This window comes from Geotrypetes seraphini, chromosome 3, assembly GCF_902459505.1.
Source record: "Geotrypetes seraphini chromosome 3, aGeoSer1.1, whole genome shotgun sequence".
Classification (NCBI taxonomy): domain Eukaryota; kingdom Metazoa; phylum Chordata; class Amphibia; order Gymnophiona; family Dermophiidae; genus Geotrypetes; species Geotrypetes seraphini.
This window is the reverse complement of record NC_047086.1, coordinates 10,432,454-10,450,093: the sequence shown is the minus strand read 5'-3', so window position 1 is coordinate 10,450,093 and position 17,640 is coordinate 10,432,454. Positions and strand designations below refer to the sequence as shown.

Below are 17,640 nucleotides of genomic sequence, written 5' to 3'. Positions count from 1 at the left end.
AATGGAGTAGATCTATTGTGCCATGGTATCCTCAAGTGCAATCATATTGGATGTCTCTCCTTGGTCTGCATTACTAATGGCTTGATGCATCTTACCAAAGAGGACTGCAAATAGAAAATAGAACAATTCTTTGCCTTTCTAAAGGATGATTCAATAGGCAGTCTAACATATCTCTGGAATTTAGAGTTATTTCTTCTTTTTTTTTCATTTATTTCATATTTGATAAAATCACTTTTTTCAAGTATTACAAAGCGATGTACAATAAATAATTTTCAAATGAGGGGAACATACAATGTAGGGATAGACAAACATACACTTCAAAGGGAAATCAGGGAGGAACTATAATTTGATTTAGTAAAGGGAACAAATAAGGATAGAACAATAGGGGGATAGAACAATAGGGGGATCAGTGCTTGCCTACTTCGATTGGGAATATCAACTTAGTTTAAGGGACTCACTAATCAGTTAAAGGCGTCTGGAAACTTTTTAGTTTTGATTTAAATTTCTCAAGGTTCTTCTCTTATCTGAGCAGGTAATAAGTTCTCACTCTCCAGAAAACTCCACCTTCTATTCTAGGAGCCAATGAAAATAACCTGATAAACTACTTGAAGCAAGCCAAAGTCTGCAGTGATGCCATAGTAGCCTGAGAGAGGTCTCATCCAGTTTGAGATGATGTTCACAATGTTTCACCCACAGTCTCAGTGGCCTAATGGATAAGGCACTGGCCTTCTAAGCTAGGGATTGTGGGTTCAAGCTCCAGCTGGGGTGGTCATTCTGTATAAAAAAAGAAAGCCCTCCATATCAGTCCCTTTACAATAGTGACCTTAAACCCTTTGCAGAGCCACATTTTGTAGATACTTGGAGGGCCGCAGAAAAAGTAGTTAATGTCTTATTAAAGAAATGACAACTTTGCATGAGATAAGTACCTACAAATCCAAAATATGGATTAATTGAAATTATCAGAAGCAATTAAGGAAATATTTATAAACTATAGTTTATAAATTTTTCCTTAATTGCTTCTGATAATTTCAACTATACACACTAAAAGCAGTGCAACATGCAGAAAGTGAAAAACTATAAAAGTATCAACTCCAAGAGACAAAATTTTGGACCAACTATATTGAGGCCGTTGGTATTATAAAGATTCTTTATGGAAAACTTGTGCCTTAAGTGTCCAGTGGTCGTGTCCGCAACCGCCTTCAGCTCTCACCTCCTCCAGGACCAGACACACCAACAAGCTACACTGCCTCCAATGGTTACCTTGCATTCTGGAAGGTTGCCCGCCTCACTGCAGTAACCTCACGCAAGCACTTTCCTGCGTCTGTATGTGATTGTGAGGTGGAGAGGACAATCGCATTCGGACATTTAAGGCACAAATTAAGGCGATCGCCGGACACTTAAGGCACAAATTTTCCATCAAGAATAATTCTTTATAATACAGAGGGCCTCAAAATAGTACCTAGAGGGCCGCTCGTTTGAGACCACTGTTTGACAATAATCAGGGTTTCATTCCATGAGTCACAAGTTACCCTTACAGGCAGAGAAAGGTGTTTTGTTCCTTGCCATTCCCTCTTTTGCGATAGGATTGTCCCATCTGGTGTTGTCATTCTATATATTTTTTTTAAAAAGCCCGCCATATATGTACCTTTACAATTATCAGGCCCTCATTCCAGGATTGTGAGTTAACATTACATGCAGGAAAGGGTGTTTTATTCCTTGCCATTCCCTCTCTTGCGATAGTCTCAGCTCTCTCCTGGTCACCTCTGCACTGCTACCCAGTAAACTCCAGCTTCTATTCTAGGAGCCAAGGAAAGCTAGCTGACAAAGTACTTGAAGCAAGCCAAGGTTCCCAATGATGCTGAAGTAGCCTGAGAGAGGTCTCATCCAATTTAAGATGATGTTCTCACTGTTTCCCCACAGCCTCAGTGGCCTAATGGATAAGGCACTGGCCTCCTAAGCCAGGGATTGTGGGTTCAAGTCCCATCTGGGGTGGTCAATCTTTATTTTTAAAAAAGCCCTCCATATCAGTACCTTTACAATAATCAGGTTCTCATTGGAGAAGTCATGAGTTAAACTTACAGTCAGGAAAGTGTGTTTTGTTCCTTGCCATTCCCTCTTTTGCGATAGACTCAGCTCTCTCCTGGTTCACCTCTGCGCTGCTTCCCAGCTCTCCGGGGCCCTTTTTCTACCTATTCCTCCAGCAGAGAGACTCATATTAAACCCTTAACTCTGAAGGTGAGGCAGGTTTGCCCAATTTAAAGGGGTGTAGGCTATGTGGAATAGAGAGTAGACACCAATCCAATAGCCAAAAGTGCACATGCAACGGGAGAACAGTCTCAGCAGTAAGCCAATGAAGTACTTCCACACAGAATGGGAGTAGATATATGAAGAACATTTGGAGGCGGAAAATGGAATGAAGGAATTTTGAAAGGCATTAGCCTGGAAGACAAGAATATGGCAGAAAATAAAGTGAGAGCCTTTTTTAACCGAAGAACCTTGCTCAAAAAGGCTCTTTTCCCATTCAATATTTACCGCAAAAATCCATTTTATGTCTAACCCAAAATGGAGAAGACCTATTGTAAGTGCAATCACATTAGATATCTCCCATAGGTCAACATTACTAATGTCTTGATGCATCCAGCTCTGGTCGCCGTACTTGAAGAAGGATAAAGTACTACTCGAAAGGGTCCTGAGAAGAGCGACTAAAATGGTTAAGGGGCTGGAGGAGTTGTCGTACAGTGAGAGATTAGAGAAACTGGTCCTCTTCTTCATTGAAAAGAGGAGACCGAGGGGACATGATCGAAATGTTCAAGATAATGAAGGGAATAGACTTAATAGATAAAGACAGGTTGTTCACCTTCTCCGAGGCAGAACGAGAGGGCACTCTCTAAATTTAAAAGGCGATAGAGTCCGATCAAACATAAAGAAATTCATCTTTACCCAGAGAGTTGTGTAAAACTGGAATGCTCTTCCGGAGGTTCTTATAAGGAATAAGGTGAAAAGGGCGAACAGAATGCTAGGAATGATAAAGAAGGGGATCATGAACACATCGGAGAAGGTTATCATGCCGCTGTACTGGGCCATGGTACACTCTGACCTGAGGTACTGCGTCCAGCACTGCTCATGGTATATGAAGAAGGATACGGTGCTACTTGAGAGGGTCCAGAGAAGAGCGACTAAGGTGATTAGGGTGCTGGAGGAGTTGCCGTACAGTGAAAGATTAGAGAAACTGGGCCTTTTCTCCCTCGAACAGAGGAGATTGAGAGGGACATGATCGAAACATTCAAGGTACTGAAGGGAATAGACTTAGTAGATAAGGACAGGATGTTCACCCTCTCCAAGGTAGGGAGAACGAGAGGGCACTCTCTAAAGTTAAAAGGTAATAGAGTCCAAACAAACGTAAGGAAATTCATCTTTACCCAGAGAGTTGTGTAAAACTGGAACCCTCTTCCCGAGGTTGTTATAGGGAATAAGGCAAAAAGGGCGAACAGAATGCTAGGAATGATAAAGAAGGGGATCACGAACACATCGGAGAAGGTTATCATGCCGCTGTACTGGGCCTGGTGCGCCCTGACCTGAAGTACTGCGTCCAGCACTAGTCAATGTACATGAAGAAGGACACGGTACTACTCGAGAAGGTCCAGAGAAGAGTAACTAAGATGTTTAAGGTGCTGGAGGAGTTGCCGTTCAGTGAAAGATTAGAGAAACTGGGCCTTTTCTCCCTCGAATAGAGGAGATTGAGAGGGAACATGATTGAAACATTCAAGGTAGAAACATAGAAACATAGAAAGATGACGGCAGAAAAGGGCCACAGCCCATCAAGTCTGCCCACTCTATTGACCCACCCCAGGTAATGAAGGTAATAGACTTAGTAGATAAGGACAGGATGTTCACCCTCTCCACGGTAGAGAGAACGAAAGGGCACTCTCTAAAATTGAAAGGGGATAGATTCCGTACGAACATAAGGAAGTTCTTCTTTACTGAGAGAGTGGTAGAAAACTGGAACGCTCTTCCGGAGTCTGTCATAGGGAAAAACACCCTCCAGGGATTCAAGACAATGTTATACAAGTTCATAATGAACAAGGAGGTACGCAGGTGGGACTAGTCTCAGATAAGGTGCTGGTCTTTGACCAGAGAGTCGCCACGTGAGCGGACTGCTGGGCATGATGGACCTTTGGTCTGAGCCAGCAGCGGCAATTCTTATATTCTTATGTCTTACCAAAGAGGACTTCAAATAGAAAATGGAACAGTTCTTTGCCTTTCTAAAGAATGATTCAATAGGCAATCTAACATGTCTGGAATTTACAGTTATTTCATCTTTCTTTTCATGTTTCACTCTGCAGTAAACTCCAGCTTTTATTCTAGGAGCCAAGGAAAGCTAGCTGACAAAGTACTTGAAGCAAGCCGAGGTTCCCAGTGATGCAGAGGTAGCCTGAGAGAGGCCTCATCCAGTTTAAGATGATGTTCTCACTGCTTCCCCACAGCCTCAGTGGCCTAATGGATAAGGCACTGGCCTCCTAAGCCAGAGATTGTGGGTTCAAGTCCCATCTGGGGTGGTCATTCTTTATTAAAAATAAGCCCTCCATCTCAGTACCTTTACAATAATCAGGTTCTCATTCCAGGAGTCATGAGTTAACCTTACAGGCAGGAAGGTGTGCTATGTTTCTTGCCATTCCCTCATTTGCGATAGTCTCAGCTCTCTCCTGGTTCACCTCTGTACTGTTTGCCAGCTCGCGGAGGCCTTTTTTCTACCGTTTCCTCCAGCAAAGAGACACAGATTAAACCCTTCGCTCTGAAGGTGAGGCAGGTTTGCCCAATTTAAAGGGGTGTTGGCTATGTGGAATAGACAGCAGACAGCAATCCAATAGCCAAAAGTGCACAAGCAATGGGAGAAGAGTCAGCCAATGAAGTAGTTGCACACAGAATGGGAGTAGATATATGAAGAACATTTGGAGGCGGGAAATGGAATGAAGGAATTTTGAAGGGCATTGGCCTGGAAGAGAAGAATATAGCAGAAAATAAAGTGAGAGGCTTCTTTAACTGAAGAACCTTGCTCAAAAATGCTCTATTCCCATTCAATATTTACCGCAAAAATCCATTTTATGTCTCACCCAAAATGGAGAGACCTATTGTAAGTGTAATCACATTGGATATCTCCCATAGGTCAACATTGCTAATGCCGTGACGCGTCTTGCATAGGTTAACATTACTAATGCCTTGATGCATCCAGTTCTGGTCGCCGTACTTGAAGAAGGACAAAGTACTACAGTTTAAGATGATGTTCTCACTGCTTCCCCACAGCCTCAGTGGCCTAATGGATAAGGCACTGGCCTCCTAAGCCAGAGATTGTGGGTTCAAGTCCCATCTGGGGTGGTCATTCTTTATTAAAAATAAGCCCTCCATCTCAGTACCTTTACAATAATCAGGTTCTCATTCCAAGAGTCACGAGTTAACCTTACAGGCAGGAAGGTGTGCTATGTTTCTTGCCATTCCCTCTTTTGCGATAGTCTCAGCTCTCTCCTGGTTCACCTCTGTACTGTTTCCCAGCTCCCGGAGGCCTTTTTTCTACCGTTTCCTCCAGCAAAGAGACACAGATTAAACCCTTCGCTCTGAAGGTGAGGCAGGTTTGCCCAATTTAAAGGGGTGTTGGCTATGTGGAATAGACAGCAGACAGCAATCCAATAGCCAAAAGTGCACAAGTAATGGGAGAAGAGTCAGCCAATGAAGTAGTTGCACACAGAATGGGAGTAGATATATGAAGAACATTTGGAGGCGGGAAATGGAATGAAGGAATTTTGAAGGGCAATGGCCTGGAAGAGAAGAATATAGCAGAAAATAAAGTGAGAGGCTTCTTTAACTGAAGAACCTTGCTCAAAAATGCTCTATTCCCATTCAATATTTACCGCAAAAATCCATTTTATGTCTCACCCAAAATGGAGAGACCTATTGTAAGTGTAATCACATTGGATATCTCCCATAGGTCAACATTGCTAATGCCGTGACGCGTCTTGCATAGGTTAACATTACTAATGCCTTGATGCATCCAGTTCTGGTCGCCGTACTTGAAGAAGGACAAAGTACTACAGTTTAAGATGATGTTCTCACTGCTTCCCCACAGCCTCTGTGGCCTAATGGATAAGGCACTGGCCTCCTAAGCCAGAGATTGTGGGTTCAAGTCCCATCTGGGGTGGTCATTCTTTATTAAAAATAAGCCCTCCATCTCAGTACCTTTACAATAATCAGGTTCTCATTCCAAGAGTCATGAGTTAACCTTACAGGCAGGAAGGTGTGCTATGTTTCTTGCCATTCCCTCTTTTGCGATAGTCTCAGCTCTCTCCTGGTTCACCTCTGTACTGTTTCCCAGCTCCCGGAGGCCTTTTTTCTACCGTTTCCTCCAGCAAAGAGACACAGATTAAACCCTTCGCTCTGAAGGTGAGGCAGGTTTGCCCAATTTAAAGGGGTGTTGGCTATGTGGAATAGACAGCAGACAGCAATCCAATAGCCAAAAGTGCACAAGCAATGGGAGAAGAGTCAGCCAATGAAGTAGTTGCACACAGAATGGGAGTAGATATATGAAGAACATTTGGAGGCGGGAAATGGAATGAAGGAATTTTGAAGGGCATTGGCCTGGAAGAGAAGAATATAGCAGAAAATAAAGTGAGAGGCTTCTTTAACTGAAGAACCTTGCTCAAAAATGCTCTATTTACCGCAAAAATCCATTTTATGTCTCACCCAAAATGGAGAGACCTATTGTAAGTGTAATCACATTGGATATCTCCCATAGGTCAACATTGCTAATGCCGTGACGCGTCTTGCATAGGTTAACATTACTAATGCCTTGATGCATCCAGTTCTGGTCGCCGTACTTGAAGAAGGACAAAGTACTACAGTTTAAGATGATGTTCTCACTGCTTCCCCACAGCCTCAGTGGCCTAATGGATAAGGCACTGGCCTCCTAAGCCAGAGATTGTGGGTTCAAGTCCCATCTGGGGTGGTCATTCTTTATTAAAAATAAGCCCTCCATCTCAGTACCTTTACAATAATCAGGTTCTCATTCCAGGAGTCATGAGTTAACCTTACAGGCAGGAAGGTGTGCTATGTTTCTTGCCATTCCCTCTTTTGCGATAGTCTCAGCTCTCTCCTGGTTCACCTCTGTACTGTTTCCCAGCTCCCGGAGGCCTTTTTTCTACCGTTTCCTCCAGCAAAGAGACACAGATTAAACCCTTCGCTCTGAAGGTGAGGCAGGTTTGCCCAATTTAAAGGGGTGTTGGCTATGTGGAATAGACAGCAGACAGCAATCCAATAGCCAAAAGTGCACAAGCAATGGGAGAAGAGTCAGCCAATGAAGTAGTTGCACACAGAATGGGAGTAGATATATGAAGAACATTTGGAGGCGGGAAATGGAATGAAGGAATTTTGAAGGGCATTGGCCTGGAAGAGAAGAATATAGCAGAAAATAAAGTGAGAGGCTTCTTTAACTGAAGAACCTTGCTCAAAAATGCTCTATTCCCATTCAATATTTACCGCAAAAATCCATTTTATGTCTCACCCAAAATGGAGAGACCTATTGTAAGTGTAATCACATTGGATATCTCCCATAGGTCAACATTGCTAATGCCGTGACGCGTCTTGCATAGGTTAACATTACTAATGCCTTGATGCATCCAGTTCTGGTCGCCGTACTTGAAGAAGGACAAAGTACTACAGTTTAAGATGATGTTCTCACTGCTTCCCCACAGCCTCAGTGGCCTAATGGATAAGGCACTGGCCTCCTAAGCCAGAGATTGTGGGTTCAAGTCCCATCTGGGGTGGTCATTCTTTATTAAAAATAAGCCCTCCATCTCAGTACCTTTACAATAATCAGGTTCTCATTCCAAGAGTCATGAGTTAACCTTACAGGCAGGAAGGTGTGCTATGTTTCTTGCCATTCCCTCTTTTGCGATAGTCTCAGCTCTCTCCTGGTTCACCTCTGTACTGTTTCCCAGCTCGCGGAGGCCTTTTTTCTACCGTTTCCTCCAGCAAAGAGACACAGATTAAACCCTTCGCTCTGAAGGTGAGGCAGGTTTGCCCAATTTAAAGGGGTGTTGGCTATGTGGAATAGACAGCAGACAGCAATCCAATAGCCAAAAGTGCACAAGCAATGGGAGAAGAGTCAGCCAATGAAGTAGTTGCACACAGAATGGGAGTAGATATATGAAGAACATTTGGAGGCGGGAAATGGAATGAAGGAATTTTGAAGGGCATTGGCCTGGAAGAGAAGAATATAGCAGAAAGTAAAGTGAGAGGCTTCTTTAACTGAAGAACCTTGCTCAAAAATGCTCTATTCCCATTCAATATTTACCGCAAAAATCCATTTTATGTCTCACCCAAAATGGAGAGACCTATTGTAAGTGTAATCACATTGGATATCTCCCATAGGTCAACATTGCTAATGCCGTGACGCGTCTTGCATAGGTTAACATTACTAATGCCTTGATGCATCCAGTTCTGGTCGCCGTACTTGAAGAAGGACAAAGTACTACAGTTTAAGATGATGTTCTCACTGCTTCCCCACAGCCTCAGTAGCCTAATGGATAAGGCACTGGCCTCCTAAGCCAGAGATTGTGGGTTCAAGTCCCATCTGGGGTGGTCATTCTTTATTAAAAATAAGCCCTCCATCTCAGTACCTTTACAATAATCAGGTTCTCATTCCAGGAGTCATGAGTTAACCTTACAGGCAGGAAGGTGTGCTATGCTTCTTGCCATTCCCTCTTTTGCGATAGTCTCAGCTCTCTCCTGGTTCACCTCTGTACTGTTTCCCAGCTCCCGGAGGCCTTTTTTCTACCGTTTCCTCCAGCAAAGAGACACAGATTAAACCCTTCGCTCTGAAGGTGAGGCAGGTTTGCCCAATTTAAAGGGGTGTTGGCTATGTGGAATAGACAGCAGACAGCAATCCAATAGCCAAAAGTGCACAAGCAATGGGAGAAGAGTCAGCCAATGAAGTAGTTGCACACAGAATGGGAGTAGATATATGAAGAACATTTGGAGGCGGGAAATGGAATGAAGGAATTTTGAAGGGCATTGGCCTGGAAGAGAAGAATATAGCAGAAAATAAAGTGAGAGGCTTCTTTAACTGAAGAACCTTGCTCAAAAATGCTCTATTCCCATTCAATATTTACCGCAAAAATCCATTTTATGTCTCACCCAAAATGGAGAGACCTATTGTAAGTGTAATCACATTGGATATCTCCCATAGGTCAACATTGCTAATGCCGTGACGCGTCTTGCATAGGTTAACATTACTAATGCCTTGATGCATCCAGTTCTGGTCGCCGTACTTGAAGAAGGACAAAGTACTACAGTTTAAGATGATGTTCTCACTGCTTCCCCACAGCCTCAGTGGCCTAATGGATAAGGCACTGGCCTCCTAAGCCAGAGATTGTGGGTTCAAGTCCCATCTGGGGTGGTCATTCTTTATTAAAAATAAGCCCTCCATTTCAGTACCTTTACAATAATCAGGTTCTCATTCCAAGAGTCATGAGTTAACCTTACAGGCAGGAAGGTGTGCTATGTTTCTTGCCATTCCCTCTTTTGCGATAGTCTCAGCTCTCTCCTGGTTCACCTCTGTACTGTTTCCCAGCTCCCGGAGGCCTTTTTTCTACCGTTTCCTCCAGCAAAGAGACACAGATTAAACCCTTCGCTCTGAAGGTGAGGCAGGTTTGCCCAATTTAAAGGGGTGTTGGCTATGTGGAATAGTCAGCAGACAGCAATCCAATAGCCAAAAGTGCACAAGCAATGGGAGAAGAGTCAGCCAATGAAGTAGTTGCACACAGAATGGGAGTAGATATATGAAGAACATTTGGAGGCGGGAAATGGAATGAAGGAATTTTGAAGGGCAATGGCCTGGAAGAGAAGAATATAGCAGAAAATAAAGTGAGAGGCTTCTTTAACTGAAGAACCTTGCTCAAAAATGCTCTATTCCCATTCAATATTTACCGCAAAAATCCATTTTATGTCTCACCCAAAATGGAGAGACCTATTGTAAGTGTAATCACATTGGATATCTCCCATAGGTCAACATTGCTAATGCCGTGACGCGTCTTGCATAGGTTAACATTACTAATGCCTTGATGCATCCAGTTCTGGTCGCCGTACTTGAAGAAGGACAAAGTACTACAGTTTAAGATGATGTTCTCACTGCTTCCCCACAGCCTCAGTGGCCTAATGGATAAGGCATTGGCCTCCTAAGTCAGAGATTGTGGGTTCAAGTCCCATCTGGGGTGGTCATTCTTTATTAAAAATAAGCCCTCCATCTCAGTACCTTTACAATAATCAGGTTCTCATTCCAAGAGTCATGAGTTAACCTTACAGGCAGGAAGGTGTGCTATGTTTCTTGCCATTCCCTCTTTTGCGATAGTCTCAGCTCTCTCCTGGTTCACCTCTGTACTGTTTCCCAGCTCCCGGAGGCCTTTTTTCTACCGTTTCCTCCAGCAAAGAGACACAGATTAAACCCTTCGCTCTGAAGGTGAGGCAGGTTTGCCCAATTTAAAGGGGTGTTGGCTATGTGGAATAGACAGCAGACAGCAATCCAATAGCCAAAAGTGCACAAGCAATGGGAGAAGAGTCAGCCAATGAAGTAGTTGCACACAGAATGGGAGTAGATATATGAAGAACATTTGGAGGCGGGAAATGGAATGAAGGAATTTTGAAGGGCATTGGCCTGGAAGAGAAGAATATAGCAGAAAATAAAGTGAGAGGCTTCTTTAACTGAAGAACCTTGCTCAAAAATGCTCTATTCCCATTCAATATTTACCGCAAAAATCCATTTTATGTCTCACCCAAAATGGAGAGACCTATTGTAAGTGTAATCACATTGGATATCTCCCATAGGTCAACATTGCTAATGCCGTGACGCGTCTTGCATAGGTTAACATTACTAATGCCTTGATGCATCCAGTTCTGGTCGCCGTACTTGAAGAAGGACAAAGTACTACAGTTTAAGATGATGTTCTCACTGCTTCCCCACAGCCTCAGTGGCCTAATGGATAAGGCACTGGCCTCCTAAGCCAGAGATTGTGGGTTCAAGTCCCATCTGGGGTGGTCATTCTTTATTAAAAATAAGCCCTCCATCTCAGTACCTTTACAATAATCAGGTTCTCATTCCAGGAGTCATGAGTTAACCTTACAGGCAGGAAGGTGTGCTATGCTTCTTGCCATTCCCTCTTTTGCGATAGTCTCAGCTCTCTCCTGGTTCACCTCTGTACTGTTTCCCAGCTCCCGGAGGCCTTTTTTCTACCGTTTCCTCCAGCAAAGAGACACAGATTAAACCCTTCGCTCTGAAGGTGAGGCAGGTTTGCCCAATTTAAAGGGGTGTTGGCTATGTGGAATAGACAGCAGACAGCAATCCAATAGCCAAAAGTGCACAAGCAATGGGAGAAGAGTCAGCCAATGAAGTAGTTGCACACAGAATGGGAGTAGATATATGAAGAACATTTGGAGGCGGGAAATGGAATGAAGGAATTTTGAAGGGCATTGGCCTGGAAGAGAAGAATATAGCAGAAAATAAAGTGAGAGGCTTCTTTAACTGAAGAACCTTGCTCAAAAATGCTCTATTCCCATTCAATATTTACCGCAAAAATCCATTTTATGTCTCACCCAAAATGGAGAGACCTATTGTAAGTGTAATCACATTGGATATCTCCCATAGGTCAACATTGCTAATGCCGTGACGCGTCTTGCATAGGTTAACATTACTAATGCCTTGATGCATCCAGTTCTGGTCGCCGTACTTGAAGAAGGACAAAGTACTACAGTTTAAGATGATGTTCTCACTGCTTCCCCACAGCCTCAGTGGCCTAATGGATAAGGCACTGGCCTCCTAAGCCAGAGATTGTGGGTTCAAGTCCCATCTGGGGTGGTCATTCTTTATTAAAAATAAGCCCTCCATTTCAGTACCTTTACAATAATCAGGTTCTCATTCCAAGAGTCATGAGTTAACCTTACAGGCAGGAAGGTGTGCTATGTTTCTTGCCATTCCCTCTTTTGCGATAGTCTCAGCTCTCTCCTGGTTCACCTCTGTACTGTTTCCCAGCTCCCGGAGGCCTTTTTTCTACCGTTTCCTCCAGCAAAGAGACACAGATTAAACCCTTCGCTCTGAAGGTGAGGCAGGTTTGCCCAATTTAAAGGGGTGTTGGCTATGTGGAATAGTCAGCAGACAGCAATCCAATAGCCAAAAGTGCACAAGCAATGGGAGAAGAGTCAGCCAATGAAGTAGTTGCACACAGAATGGGAGTAGATATATGAAGAACATTTGGAGGCGGGAAATGGAATGAAGGAATTTTGAAGGGCAATGGCCTGGAAGAGAAGAATATAGCAGAAAATAAAGTGAGAGGCTTCTTTAACTGAAGAACCTTGCTCAAAAATGCTCTATTCCCATTCAATATTTACCGCAAAAATCCATTTTATGTCTCACCCAAAATGGAGAGACCTATTGTAAGTGTAATCACATTGGATATCTCCCATAGGTCAACATTGCTAATGCCGTGACGCGTCTTGCATAGGTTAACATTACTAATGCCTTGATGCATCCAGTTCTGGTCGCCGTACTTGAAGAAGGACAAAGTACTACAGTTTAAGATGATGTTCTCACTGCTTCCCCACAGCCTCAGTGGCCTAATGGATAAGGCATTGGCCTCCTAAGTCAGAGATTGTGGGTTCAAGTCCCATCTGGGGTGGTCATTCTTTATTAAAAATAAGCCCTCCATCTCAGTACCTTTACAATAATCAGGTTCTCATTCCAAGAGTCATGAGTTAACCTTACAGGCAGGAAGGTGTGCTATGTTTCTTGCCATTCCCTCTTTTGCGATAGTCTCAGCTCTCTCCTGGTTCACCTCTGTACTGTTTCCCAGCTCCCGGAGGCCTTTTTTCTACCGTTTCCTCCAGCAAAGAGACACAGATTAAACCCTTCGCTCTGAAGGTGAGGCAGGTTTGCCCAATTTAAAGGGGTGTTGGCTATGTGGAATAGACAGCAGACAGCAATCCAATAGCCAAAAGTGCACAAGCAATGGGAGAAGAGTCAGCCAATGAAGTAGTTGCACACAGAATGGGAGTAGATATATGAAGAACATTTGGAGGCGGGAAATGGAATGAAGGAATTTTGAAGGGCATTGGCCTGGAAGAGAAGAATATAGCAGAAAATAAAGTGAGAGGCTTCTTTAACTGAAGAACCTTGCTCAAAAATGCTCTATTCCCATTCAATATTTACCGCAAAAATCCATTTTATGTCTCACCCAAAATGGAGAGACCTATTGTAAGTGTAATCACATTGGATATCTCCCATAGGTCAACATTGCTAATGCCGTGACGCGTCTTGCATAGGTTAACATTACTAATGCCTTGATGCATCCAGTTCTGGTCGCCGTACTTGAAGAAGGACAAAGTACTACAGTTTAAGATGATGTTCTCACTGCTTCCCCACAGCCTCAGTGGCCTAATGGATAAGGCACTGGCCTCCTAAGCCAGAGATTGTGGGTTCAAGTCCCATCTGGGGTGGTCATTCTTTATTAAAAATAAGCCCTCCATCTCAGTACCTTTACAATAATCAGGTTCTCATTCCAGGAGTCATGAGTTAACCTTACAGGCAGGAAGGTGTGCTATGCTTCTTGCCATTCCCTCTTTTGCGATAGTCTCAGCTCTCTCCTGGTTCACCTCTGTACTGTTTCCCAGCTCCCGGAGGCCTTTTTTCTACCGTTTCCTCCAGCAAAGAGACACAGATTAAACCCTTCGCTCTGAAGGTGAGGCAGGTTTGCCCAATTTAAAGGGGTGTTGGCTATGTGGAATAGACAGCAGACAGCAATCCAATAGCCAAAAGTGCACAAGCAATGGGAGAAGAGTCAGCCAATGAAGTAGTTGCACACAGAATGGGAGTAGATATATGAAGAACATTTGGAGGCGGGAAATGGAATGAAGGAATTTTGAAGGGCATTGGCCTGGAAGAGAAGAATATAGCAGAAAATAAAGTGAGAGGCTTCTTTAACTGAAGAACCTTGCTCAAAAATGCTCTATTCCCATTCAATATTTACCGCAAAAATCCATTTTATGTCTCACCCAAAATGGAGAGACCTATTGTAAGTGTAATCACATTGGATATCTCCCATAGGTCAACATTGCTAATGCCGTGACGCGTCTTGCATAGGTTAACATTACTAATGCCTTGATGCATCCAGTTCTGTTCGCCGTACTTGAAGAAGGACAAAGTACTACAGTTTAAGATGATGTTCTCACTGCTTCCCCACAGCCTCAGTGGCCTAATGGATAAGGCACTGGCCTCCTAAGCCAGAGATTGTGGGTTCAAGTCCCATCTGGGGTGGTCATTCTTTATTAAAAATAAGCCCTCCATCTCAGTACCTTTACAATAATCAGGTTCTCATTCCAAGAGTCATGAGTTAACCTTACAGGCAGGAAGGTGTGCTATGTTTCTTGCCATTCCCTCTTTTGCGATAGTCTCAGCTCTCTCCTGGTTCACCTCTGTACTGTTTCCCAGCTCCCGGAGGCCTTTTTTCTACCGTTTCCTCCAGCAAAGAGACACAGATTAAACCCTTCGCTCTGAAGGTGAGGCAGGTTTGCCCAATTTAAAGGGGTGTTGGCTATGTGGAATAGTCAGCAGACAGCAATCCAATAGCCAAAAGTGCACAAGCAATGGGAGAAGAGTCAGCCAATGAAGTAGTTGCACACAGAATGGGAGTAGATATATGAAGAACATTTGGAGGCGGGAAATGGAATGAAGGAATTTTGAAGGGCAATGGCCTGGAAGAGAAGAATATAGCAGAAAATAAAGTGAGAGGCTTCTTTAACTGAAGAACCTTGCTCAAAAATGCTCTATTCCCATTCAATATTTACCGCAAAAATCCATTTTATGTCTCACCCAAAATGGAGAGACCTATTGTAAGTGTAATCACATTGGATATCTCCCATAGGTCAACATTGCTAATGCCGTGACGCGTCTTGCATAGGTTAACATTACTAATGCCTTGATGCATCCAGTTCTGGTCGCCGTACTTGAAGAAGGACAAAGTACTACAGTTTAAGATGATGTTCTCACTGCTTCCCCACAGCCTCAGTGGCCTAATGGATAAGGCATTGGCCTCCTAAGTCAGAGATTGTGGGTTCAAGTCCCATCTGGGGTGGTCATTCTTTATTAAAAATAAGCCCTCCATCTCAGTACCTTTACAATAATCAGGTTCTCATTCCAAGAGTCATGAGTTAACCTTACAGGCAGGAAGGTGTGCTATGTTTCTTGCCATTCCCTCTTTTGCGATAGTCTCAGCTCTCTCCTGGTTCACCTCTGTACTGTTTCCCAGCTCCCGGAGGCCTTTTTTCTACCGTTTCCTCCAGCAAAGAGACACAGATTAAACCCTTCGCTCTGAAGGTGAGGCAGGTTTGCCCAATTTAAAGGGGTGTTGGCTATGTGGAATAGTCAGCAGACAGCAATCCAATAGCCAAAAGTGCACAAGCAATGGGAGAAGAGTCAGCCAATGAAGTAGTTGCACACAGAATGGGAGTAGATATATGAAGAACATTTGGAGGCGGGAAATGGAATGAAGGAATTTTGAAGGGCATTGGCCTGGAAGAGAAGAATATAGCAGAAAATAAAGTGAGAGGCTTCTTTAACTGAAGAACCTTGCTCAAAAATGCTCTATTCCCATTCAATATTTACCGCAAAAATCCATTTTATGTCTCACCCAAAATGGAGAGACCTATTGTAAGTGTAATCACATTGGATATCTCCCATAGGTCAACATTGCTAATGCCGTGACGCGTCTTGCATAGGTTAACATTACTAATGCCTTGATGCATCCAGTTCTGGTCGCCGTACTTGAAGAAGGACAAAGTACTACAGTTTAAGATGATGTTCTCACTGCTTCCCCACAGCCTCAGTGGCCTAATGGATAAGGCACTGGCCTCCTAAGCCAGAGATTGTGGGTTCAAGTCCCATCTGGGGTGGTCATTCTTTATTAAAAATAAGCCCTCCATCTCAGTACCTTTACAATAATCAGGTTCTCATTCCAAGGAGTCATGAGTTAACCTTACAGGCAGGAAGGTGTGCTATGCTTCTTGCCATTCCCTCTTTTGCGATAGTCTCAGCTCTCTCCTGGTTCACCTCTGTACTGTTTCCCAGCTCCCGGAGGCCTTTTTTCTACCGTTTCCTCCAGCAAAGAGACACAGATTAAACCCTTCGCTCTGAAGGTGAGGCAGGTTTGCCCAATTTAAAGGGGTGTTGGCTATGTGGAATAGACAGCAGACAGCAATCCAATAGCCAAAAGTGCACAAGCAATGGGAGAAGAGTCAGCCAATGAAGTAGTTGCACACAGAATGGGAGTAGATATATGAAGAACATTTGGAGGCGGGAAATGGAATGAAGGAATTTTGAAGGGCATTGGCCTGGAAGAGAAGAATATAGCAGAAAATAAAGTGAGAGGCTTCTTTAACTGAAGAACCTTGCTCAAAAATGCTCTATTCCCATTCAATATTTACCGCAAAAATCCATTTTATGTCTCACCCAAAATGGAGAGACCTATTGTAAGTGTAATCACATTGGATATCTCCCATAGGTCAACATTGCTAATGCCGTGACGCGTCTTGCATAGGTTAACATTACTAATGCCTTGATGCATCCAGTTCTGGTCGCCGTACTTGAAGAAGGACAAAGTACTACAGTTTAAGATGATGTTCTCACTGCTTCCCCACAGCCTCAGTGGCCTAATGGATAAGGCATTGGCCTCCTAAGTCAGAGATTGTGGGTTCAAGTCCCATCTGGGGTGGTCATTCTTTATTAAAAATAAGCCCTCCATCTCAGTACCTTTACAATAATCAGGTTCTCATTCCAAGAGTCATGAGTTAACCTTACAGGCAGGAAGGTGTGCTATGTTTCTTGCCATTCCCTCTTTTGCGATAGTCTCAGCTCTCTCCTGGTTCACCTCTGTACTGTTTCCCAGCTCCCGGAGGCCTTTTTTCTACCGTTTCCTCCAGCAAAGAGACACAGATTAAACCCTTCGCTCTGAAGGTGAGGCAGGTTTGCCCAATTTAAAGGGGTGTTGGCTATGTGGAATAGACAGCAGACAGCAATCCAATAGCCAAAAGTGCACAAGCAATGGGAGAAGAGTCAGCCAATGAAGTAGTTGCACACAGAATGGGAGTAGATATATGAAGAACATTTGGAGGCGGGAAATGGAATGAAGGAATTTTGAAGGGCATTGGCCTGGAAGAGAAGAATATAGCAGAAAATAAAGTGAGAGGCTTCTTTAACTGAAGAACCTTGCTCAAAAATGCTCTATTCCCATTCAATATTTACCGCAAAAATCCATTTTATGTCTCACCCAAAATGGAGAGACCTATTGTAAGTGTAATCACATTGGATATCTCCCATAGGTCAACATTGCTAATGCCGTGACGCGTCTTGCATAGGTTAACATTACTAATGCCTTGATGCATCCAGTTCTGGTCGCCGTACTTGAAGAAGGACAAAGTACTACAGTTTAAGATGATGTTCTCACTGCTTCCCCACAGCCTCAGTGGCCTAATGGATAAGGCACTGGCCTCCTAAGCCAGAGATTGTGGGTTCAAGTCCCATCTGGGGTGGTCATTCTTTATTAAAAATAAGCC

General features: G+C 43.6%; 18 non-coding genes across 18 annotated transcripts; all 18 read left to right on the top strand.

The window, feature by feature from the left end:
• The first annotated feature begins 1,919 nt into the window (after positions 1 to 1,919).
• Positions 1,920 to 1,992, top strand: TRNAR-CCU. Its single transcript has one exon. It is a non-coding gene; the product is annotated as a tRNA-Arg (tRNA).
• Positions 1,993 to 4,483: 2,491 nt separating this feature from the next.
• Positions 4,484 to 4,556, top strand: TRNAR-CCU. Its single transcript has one exon. It is a non-coding gene; the product is annotated as a tRNA-Arg (tRNA).
• Positions 4,557 to 5,300: 744 nt separating this feature from the next.
• Positions 5,301 to 5,373, top strand: TRNAR-CCU. The gene has a single exon. It is a non-coding gene; the product is annotated as a tRNA-Arg (tRNA).
• A 744-nt stretch (positions 5,374 to 6,117) lies between these two features.
• Positions 6,118 to 6,190, top strand: TRNAR-CCU. Its single transcript has one exon. It is a non-coding gene; the product is annotated as a tRNA-Arg (tRNA).
• A 731-nt stretch (positions 6,191 to 6,921) lies between these two features.
• Positions 6,922 to 6,994, top strand: TRNAR-CCU. The gene has a single exon. It is a non-coding gene; the product is annotated as a tRNA-Arg (tRNA).
• Positions 6,995 to 7,738: 744 nt separating this feature from the next.
• Positions 7,739 to 7,811, top strand: TRNAR-CCU. The gene has a single exon. It is a non-coding gene; the product is annotated as a tRNA-Arg (tRNA).
• A 744-nt stretch (positions 7,812 to 8,555) lies between these two features.
• Positions 8,556 to 8,628, top strand: TRNAR-CCU. The gene has a single exon. It is a non-coding gene; the product is annotated as a tRNA-Arg (tRNA).
• A 744-nt stretch (positions 8,629 to 9,372) lies between these two features.
• Positions 9,373 to 9,445, top strand: TRNAR-CCU. The gene has a single exon. It is a non-coding gene; the product is annotated as a tRNA-Arg (tRNA).
• Positions 9,446 to 10,189: 744 nt separating this feature from the next.
• TRNAR-CCU lies at positions 10,190 to 10,262 on the top strand. The gene has a single exon. It is a non-coding gene; the product is annotated as a tRNA-Arg (tRNA).
• Positions 10,263 to 11,006: 744 nt separating this feature from the next.
• Positions 11,007 to 11,079, top strand: TRNAR-CCU. Its single transcript has one exon. It is a non-coding gene; the product is annotated as a tRNA-Arg (tRNA).
• Positions 11,080 to 11,823: 744 nt separating this feature from the next.
• TRNAR-CCU lies at positions 11,824 to 11,896 on the top strand. Its single transcript has one exon. It is a non-coding gene; the product is annotated as a tRNA-Arg (tRNA).
• A 744-nt stretch (positions 11,897 to 12,640) lies between these two features.
• On the top strand, positions 12,641 to 12,713 carry TRNAR-CCU. The gene has a single exon. It is a non-coding gene; the product is annotated as a tRNA-Arg (tRNA).
• Positions 12,714 to 13,457: 744 nt separating this feature from the next.
• TRNAR-CCU lies at positions 13,458 to 13,530 on the top strand. The gene has a single exon. It is a non-coding gene; the product is annotated as a tRNA-Arg (tRNA).
• A 744-nt stretch (positions 13,531 to 14,274) lies between these two features.
• Positions 14,275 to 14,347, top strand: TRNAR-CCU. The gene has a single exon. It is a non-coding gene; the product is annotated as a tRNA-Arg (tRNA).
• A 744-nt stretch (positions 14,348 to 15,091) lies between these two features.
• Positions 15,092 to 15,164, top strand: TRNAR-CCU. Its single transcript has one exon. It is a non-coding gene; the product is annotated as a tRNA-Arg (tRNA).
• A 744-nt stretch (positions 15,165 to 15,908) lies between these two features.
• TRNAR-CCU lies at positions 15,909 to 15,981 on the top strand. Its single transcript has one exon. It is a non-coding gene; the product is annotated as a tRNA-Arg (tRNA).
• Positions 15,982 to 16,726: 745 nt separating this feature from the next.
• On the top strand, positions 16,727 to 16,799 carry TRNAR-CCU. Its single transcript has one exon. It is a non-coding gene; the product is annotated as a tRNA-Arg (tRNA).
• Positions 16,800 to 17,543: 744 nt separating this feature from the next.
• Positions 17,544 to 17,616, top strand: TRNAR-CCU. The gene has a single exon. It is a non-coding gene; the product is annotated as a tRNA-Arg (tRNA).
• Positions 17,617 to 17,640: the final 24 nt, after the last annotated feature.